Source organism: Palaemon carinicauda, chromosome 31, assembly GCF_036898095.1.
Source record: "Palaemon carinicauda isolate YSFRI2023 chromosome 31, ASM3689809v2, whole genome shotgun sequence".
Taxonomy (NCBI): domain Eukaryota; kingdom Metazoa; phylum Arthropoda; class Malacostraca; order Decapoda; family Palaemonidae; genus Palaemon; species Palaemon carinicauda.
Genome location: NC_090755.1, coordinates 54,860,159 through 54,868,750, shown reverse-complemented (window position 1 = coordinate 54,868,750; position 8,592 = coordinate 54,860,159). Strand labels below are relative to the sequence as shown.

Genomic DNA, 8,592 nt, shown 5'->3' with positions numbered 1-8,592 from the left:
TTCCTCAGACTTCATGAAAGACGCTGGTAGGTAAATTACAGGAGAAAATTTGTGTTGAGAAGGACAGGAGATCCAGACAAATTTTCAAGTATTATTGTCCACATATCCGCGGACAAATTGCCGATAACAAGCATGTTATCCTCTTGACCAGCCAGCAGTCTTACTGGCGCATGCAAAACTAGACATTAAATGAAAATGCAAAATAATTCGCACGCCTTCCTCTCCTCTAATCCTGATAAAATAAACCCCCAATTCTCGTTCAGCGATGTAACTTTATCAACAAGAGCTAACAATAGCCGGGAAATGGTTTATAACAAGTTTAACACCAGTAGTTTAAGGGGCTGTAACGCTTGTTGAGCAGGGTGGAGCAGTTTCCTCTAATCACCGGTGAGGGGATATGAAGGCAACTGATTAGCGCGAGACGGAGTTGGTGGTGGTGGGGGGGGGGGGGGGGGTTTGAGGAGGGTACGGAGTCGTCAGGGAGCAGCAGCAAGGAGTTTTTGAGGAGAGCCGAGTCGTATATTCGAAGGCCGTTCAGTAATGCTCTAAGACCGAGTGCTTTCGCTTAAGTGGTTTGTACAGTGCACACCTGCCTGGATCGCAGTTTACTAAACGCGTGGTGTTGGGGATCCCTGGAGTGTTTTAAGTGCGTTTGAATCTCTACACGGTTATTGATAGATTTGGAAATGATTAAGGTTAGTAATTTGATCCACTGAAGATGAAAAATGTTTGTTGATGTTTTCATTTTTTGTGCTGTTTCTTATAATTATAATATATTTTCATTGTTTATCTCCTTCATGGAAATTGTTATAAAATGTGTGGCTGTGGGCATGTAGAACGAGATATATGGCCATCATGATGATGCCGATATCATCTTCCCTGTATTTTTTTTTTTAGTTTTAAGAGAGTTATAATACGTTAATTCACATAAAAAAACTTGAAGTTGCAAATAGCCAGGACCACTAAATTCCAAGTGGGTCTCGGATATAGCACACACATGCCCTTATACTGAAACACATTGTTATTCAATGGTTCGATCCCGGCCTGCTACCCTTTAGTCGGCTTATCTGTGATTGGGTAACAGTTTGACCTGTGTCAGGAGAGATAAAAAAGGTTAACAATATCGAGGCTAGTCATTTTATGAGATCAAGAAAGCTATACTCTTTTAGGAGTCGCCGATTCTCAAAAGTAAATTAAAATTTATATGGTGAAATATTTTTCAGTTTATCGATTTTTCGGTGTCTGTATATATATATATATATATATATATATATATATATATATATATATATATATATATATATATATATATATATATATAGTATATGTATATACATAATATAATATATATATATATAATGTATGTATATATATATATATATATATATATATATATATATATATATATATATATATATATATATATATATATATATATATATATATATATATATATATATATTTATACAGTATATATACATGTATATATATATATATTTATACAGTATATATACATATATAATTTATATATATATATGTATATATATGTATATATATATATATATATATATATATATATATATATATATATATATATATATATATATATATATATATATATATATATATATATATATATATATCGTGTATATACCGCATATTTCATCCTTATAATAAACAATTACACAATTTGGTCAAAGCTGCAATTAAACATTCTAGAATAACGTACTGTGTAGAGGCTTTTGAAAAAAAAATGCAAGAGTTAGAATTATCTGTATTCCGTATATTACATAGTGTAGGGTATAGTCTATAAAGATTCGATGTAAGGGATGGTCAGAAATATGGAAAATCTAGAAAAGCTGGTAAAAAGAGTCAATTAAATGAGATAAAGGGAAATGAATTTGTTAGACAGCAAATTTTGCTCCAATAAGTTAAGTCATCTACTGAAGAACAGACTGGATAAATTTAAAAAAAAAATGGAAAAATAAATTAACTAGATGTTAAAAAGCTGTGTACCAATTAAATATATATATATATATATATATATATATATATATATATATATATATATATATATATATATATATATATACATATATATATATATATATATATATATATATATATATATATATATATATATATATATATATATATATATATATTGTGCAGTTAATGGAGCAAACTGGATACGTTTCTCAAATATATATTTTTTTTCAAGCCAGAATTACATCTAGAAAATTTTAAGTGAGCTTCTCGCAGTTTCAAAGACTATTAATGAAAATGTCTAGGTGGAGAAGATCTAGCTTCCTTGACCTACCTACAATTGTAATTTTAGTTTTATTGAGGTTTAACTTCATTCCTGGTATTTTGCATCATGCTTATAGTTTTAGCTATTTTTTATGGCATTTAGCAACCACAGTAAAAGTGGCATCATAAACATAAGCAACATGTTTTTACAAGGCCAAACCACATATGTGCATAAAATCTCTTCTGTTTCAGTTCTTGAATTGTTCATTACTATTCATGTAGTTTTATTTCCTTATTTCATTTCCTCACTGGGCTATTTTTTCCTGTTGGAGCCTTTGCTTGTCCAGCTAGGGAACTATCTTGGTTAATAATAATAATAATAATTATTTCATATTATTATTTCATATAATTGCACAAGTCATATGGATGGTCACGAACACCTCCCAACTTGTGAACATTTCCATTCCCTTTCCCATTCCCATAACCCATTCCGCTCTGAGAACTGTGAATCCAAAGCGGAAATAGACTGGAACATTCATCTTTCCGACTTGTCCATAATAATGAAACCGAATAAGGACCCTTCATCACAACAGCATCATCAGAGATAAAACTATTCCATCTCATGATGCAATTATCTGTGTATGCAGGGCTTATTCCAGGTCTTTGAAATTCAACTCTTCCCGTTTAGATAGGTAAGGAAGGTTTGGTTTAAATGATTAGATTTAGCACAGCTTTGTAACATAGCTGGCATACTATTATAGATCCAGATTGAGTAAAAGTTGCTTGTTATGAAATATAATCAGATCGTGTATATATTTCAATAAATAAGGGTTTTTGTCAAATCTCTCTCTCTCTCTCTCTCTCTCTCTCTCTCTCTCTCTCTCTCTCTCTCTCCTTTATGGAATTATTATGCGTCATCCTTACTTTAGTAGATACTTACAGCCGTTACCTTTCATTAAATTGACTGTTTTGATATTAACTAAAGTTAAGTACAACCTACATCTTAAATTTTAATTTGTATTGCATATGATATATTTTGGTATAACCTAATTATGTACGCCAACGGAGTTGGAAGGAGGTGATGTTTTACCCCCCTATTTGTTTGAGTGTTTGCGAACAGCTTCGTGAATACAACTTTAATCGTAGAGTAATGAAACTTGCAGGGATTAACTGCTATGTATAAAGCTGGAAATTAACAAATTTTGGAAAGTCAAGCTCCAAGGTCAAGGTCACGGTCAAGTAGCTTTTAGAGGTTTATTTCTCGCCCTCCATCAAACACTAAAGGTCTGTTCAGGCGGGCCTTGGTGTATGAAAAAATAATTCCTTTCCAGTTAATATTTTGCTCTGTATCGTTATCAGTTATTTCGCTAGCATTTGTATTCAGGCTTAATAGTTTTCAGGTCACTATTATAACACTTTCTAAAAAGATAAGTCTTCAGGTTTTTCTTGAAGGCAGCCACATTTGTGCTATTCTTGACATCGAGTGGAAGGTCGTTAAAGAGTCTCGGTGCAGCATAACTGAACGTTCTTCCTCCTATTGCATGATTCACACTAATTTCGAATAGTCTATGGGGGTCATCTGCATGTCTAACTCTTACAGTGGCGCTGGTAGCTTCAGGGTAGGGGATCAAGCAATCACGAAGATATTTTGGCTTATCACCTGTAAGTGCTTTGTGAGTCAACAAGCAAATTTTAAATTCAATCCTAGCCTTAACAGGTAACCAATGTAGATCGATCAGTGCAGGAGTTATTCTCTCCCGAAATTTAATGCCTTTTATCAGTCTAGCCGCCCGGTTTTGCACATTTTGAAGCTTCCTTAGTAGTGTATTGGGCAATTTGTAGTACAGAGAATTGCAATAATCAAGCCTTGATATTACATGACTCACCACTAAAATTTTTGTACTGCCCTCTGTTAAATATTTTCTAATAAATGCTATGTTTCTCAGGTGATAGTTACACACTTTCACTGTGTTCACAATTTGGTCCTTCATTGACAAATTACAGTCTATCAGTACACCCAAATTTTTCACAACAGGCACAATCCCAACATCAGCATCACCAATTTTTATACTTTGAATTAACTGGTAATTCTTCAAAGCCACCCTTGTGCCAAAGAACATACATTCTGTTTTATCATCATTTAATTTGAGCTTTTTCCTCTGCATCCATGTTTTTATTTCAGTCATTATCTCATCAATTTTCTTCTTTGTATCTTGTGTTGTTGAAATTGAGAGGTAAAACTGAGTATCATCTGCATATAGTTTAAAACCCACTTTGTGTTTTTTCAAGATGTGTGATAGCTCGATAGTATATATGTTAAACAAGTAAAATTTCCAATTCACGTAATAAGCCATTAGTTTGAACATCGTTGTCACAGAGACTTTAAACTTGGTTCATATCTGAGTGTATGAAAAACTACGTTCATTAATTCATGTTAAGGTCAAAGGTCAAGGTCGAGATACAGACCAAGAAATAAGCTGCTGCGGTAGAGGTCTGTGCTCTACTGAGTGCCCCTGTAGTTAATATATAGATTTAAACAATACTATTGTTACTATGTACTTCAATGTCTCACACCAATGGACGCAATAAGTTCTCTCTCTCTCTCTCTCTCTCTCTCTCTCTCTCTCTCTCTCTCTCTCTCTCTCTCTCTCTCTCTCTCATTCGAATGTCTTTTCTAATTATCGATTCCATTACGGGGAATTTATTAAAGGAAATAATTGTCAGCGTGACCCTCTCGAACTCTGCCATTACAGTCACATTAACAGCTGTAAATAGCTATTACCCTGTCGCTCTATTACTACCAAGCGAATGGTACAGCCATATGCCTCTCCGCCTCCCGATCGATTGGGGAACGGGGATGGGGTGTAATCCATGTCATTCCCCACCACCATTTTCTCCCTAATAAGGGGATATGGGGATATGTAAGTCTTCTTTTTCTTAACAGTTAAGGGCTTCCCTTGTGGATCCAATACTTTATTTGGAGAAGGCGGTGTTAGTCCTTTTACTTTCCCCATTTACAGTCTTTGTAATGAGGGGATGTCCCCTTATTCCCCAAGTAATATACTGCCAACACTGCAAAAGGTAAAAATTATATATCAAATGAATTGATGTTCGTGTATGTCTTCAGGGTGCCAACCACTAATATTAAGTTTCTTTCCCCATTTCTTGTCCCACAAAGAGGAGAGGGCTGCTATATATTCCCCATCAATCCTCATGAACTATTCCCCCATTAAAAGGGAATTCCCGGCCATCATCCCCTTCTCTCCCCATCGAATGTCCCAACACCCTTTTGGGGGGGGGGGTCTATTGATTAAGTGTTTCTTCTTTGTAAGGCGACAGATATTATTAATGAGCCTATTTTTCTCTGGGTTGGAGAAGGGTGGACGGTCTATTTCGGTTCCTTTCTTTTATTCGGGTTGTTGATGTTTTCTTTTTTGTGTGTGGAAGCTGAAAGGTTGAAGTGGATTTGGTTTAGTGTCGTACTTAAGTGGAAGTGTTTTTTTTTTTTTTTAAGGAACTGCTAATACGAAATTAATTCTCTCTATATATTTGTTTATATTATTGAATTTAGTTTATATATATATACAGTATATATATATATATATATATATATATATATATATATATATATATATATATATATATATATATATATATACATATATATATACTGTATATATATATATATATACTGTATATGTATATATATATATATATATATATATATATATATATATATATATATATATATATATATATATATATATATATACATATATATATATGTGTATATATATACTGTTTATATATATATATATATATATATATATATATATATATATATATATATATATATACATGTGTATATATATATATATATATATATATATATATATATATATATATATATATATATATATATATACTGTATATATCATTAGCCGTTACTATTCCATTGTAAAACAAAGGCATCAGACATGCCCCACTTACATCCGGTTATGGTCTTCTATGCCAGTCCACGCTTACAAACGTTTTTAGTTCGTCAATCCACCGTCTTCTCTTTCTTCCCCTGCCTCTTTTACAATCTCTAGGAACCCATTCTGTTATTCTTAATGTCAATCTATTATCAGTCATTCTCATTATGTCTTGCCCATGTCCATTTCTTTTCTTTACATGTTGTTAGAATATCCTCTACTTAAGTTTGCTCTCGTAACCATGTTTATCTCGTTCTGTCTTAGAGTTATTCACATCATTATTCTTTCCATAGCTGTTTGAGTTGTAAGTAGCTTATGTTCTAAGCCTTTAGTAAGGCTCCAAGTTTCTGATGCTTTAAGTTAAAATTGGTAGGACCATCTGATTAATTACTTTTTTTTTTTTGTAAAGAAAGTGACATTTTACATTTCATAATCACATTTTGTTTACCAAAACCTCTCCATCACCTGCTTATCCTTCTTTTAATTTTGGTAACGTGGTGAAACGGTTTCCGTATCCCCTTGATTGGAAAACCTGTACTATTCAGGGCCACCCATACTAAGTTGGTTTGCTGTGAACGACAAGACGAAACTCTCCCACCATCACCAATCCTCACTGGCCAGCGTGGTGATGAAAACTGGCTAAACCTGAAAAATGAATTTCCCTGTCTGAGGCCTTTGTTTGGCAGTGGACCAGAAGCGGCTACATTTGTTATATATATATATATATATATATATATATATATATATATATATATATATATATATATATATATATATATATATACTGTTTATATATACAGTATATATATATATATATATATATATATATATATATATATATATATATATATATATATATATATATATTATATATGTATATATACATATATATGTATATATATGTATATATATAATATATGGAAATATATATATATATATATATATATATATATATATATATATATGCATGCATGTGTTCGCATATTCATCACTTTTAATTTATACAATTATATTTTTTCTTCTGTTGATTTTCCGGAACTTTTTGACAAAATGTCATAGCCCCTTAAAATACCAATTAGTCTTCTTTATATCAACTATATCATGATCTTTCTTCAACATTTCCCACTGTCAGTTCTATGCAGTCCTGGTCCCTACCATACCTTCATTTCATAGTCCAGAGAAGAAATATTGTAAGTGGAATTCTACCATATTAAATTTGAAACTCGACGACACTTTGTTTTTCGAGTAATGGCCCCGGCATTGTCATAAATAACTGGCATTCCAGAGAATTCAACGGGAAAGAACGGGGTCACTGGCGTGAAATGAGCGCTTGTTGGCCATTTTGTTTCTCGCGGTTCTTTGAACAATTTTGTTTCTGCTCTTGGTGTAGTCACGAGGGCCAGTAGGGAAATTATTTCTCTCTCTCTCTCTCTCTCTCTCTCTCTCTCTCTCTCTCTCTCTCTCTCTCTCTCTCTCTCAAAGGTTTATTGAATTAGTCTATTTTGTGTGTGCATATATATATATATATATATATATATATATATATATATATATATATATATATATATATATATATATATATATATCCTATATTTGTGAAAAATATGTGTATATACCAGCGTATATATACTACATAGGCCTATACTGTATATACACACACCAAGATAGATTTGTTCACAAAACGTTTAACTGGGCTCCAGTTAAACGTTGGAAGGACGAGGCCTACATGGCTGAGGATTGTGAAACGTGAAGTAGATGATGAATGGAGAAGTATTGAGTCAAAAGCTCAAGATAGAAACGACTGAAGAAATCTACTTACTTACTTTAAAGGCTGCTTATCCATATAACGTTCATTCGGGAGCATTTAACATTTCACATCGCGTATTGCTTGCTTACTGTTAGATCGTCAATTTACTAACTTTACTTTGTTAGCTGCTTTTCCGGTCCCATACAGCAGGAGAACCCCACTCTCTACAGGACCTCCGCTGTCGTTTTGCCTTGTTCGTTCAGAGTATTTATCGTTTCAGATCACGTATTGTTTTCAAAGGATATTCTTCTGTTTTTTTGGCGCAAATTAGATATCTATATATCTAAAGCTTGCTACAATAATTATTTTCAACGTTTTGAGATTTGAGTAACTTTTATGAATAAAGAGCACTATCAGAGCATTCGCTGAATGATCTTCAGTTTCCTCTTGAAAGCTTAATGCCTTAATATCTTCAATAATTCGGATATCTCGTGGGAGCTTTTTGTATAGTCTTGGAGCTGCATATTTAAAGGCTCTAGAGCCTACAGTAGACATATATCTAGGTTCAATTAGTTTGAAACCATCTGTAACAATCCTCGTGTCAACACGATTTGTTGGCTG

The 8,592-nt window shown here is 32.7% G+C and overlaps 1 protein-coding gene across 1 annotated transcript in view; it reads left to right on the top strand.

The window, feature by feature from the left end:
* The first annotated feature begins 509 nt into the window (after positions 1–509).
* LOC137624407 (uncharacterized) overlaps positions 510–8,592 on the top strand; it is a 578,757-nt gene continuing 570,674 nt past the window's right edge. The window contains exon 1 of the mRNA XM_068355150.1: positions 510–695. The gene's annotated coding sequence lies outside the window, so the exon portion shown is untranslated. The remainder of the gene's footprint in view (positions 696–8,592) is intronic.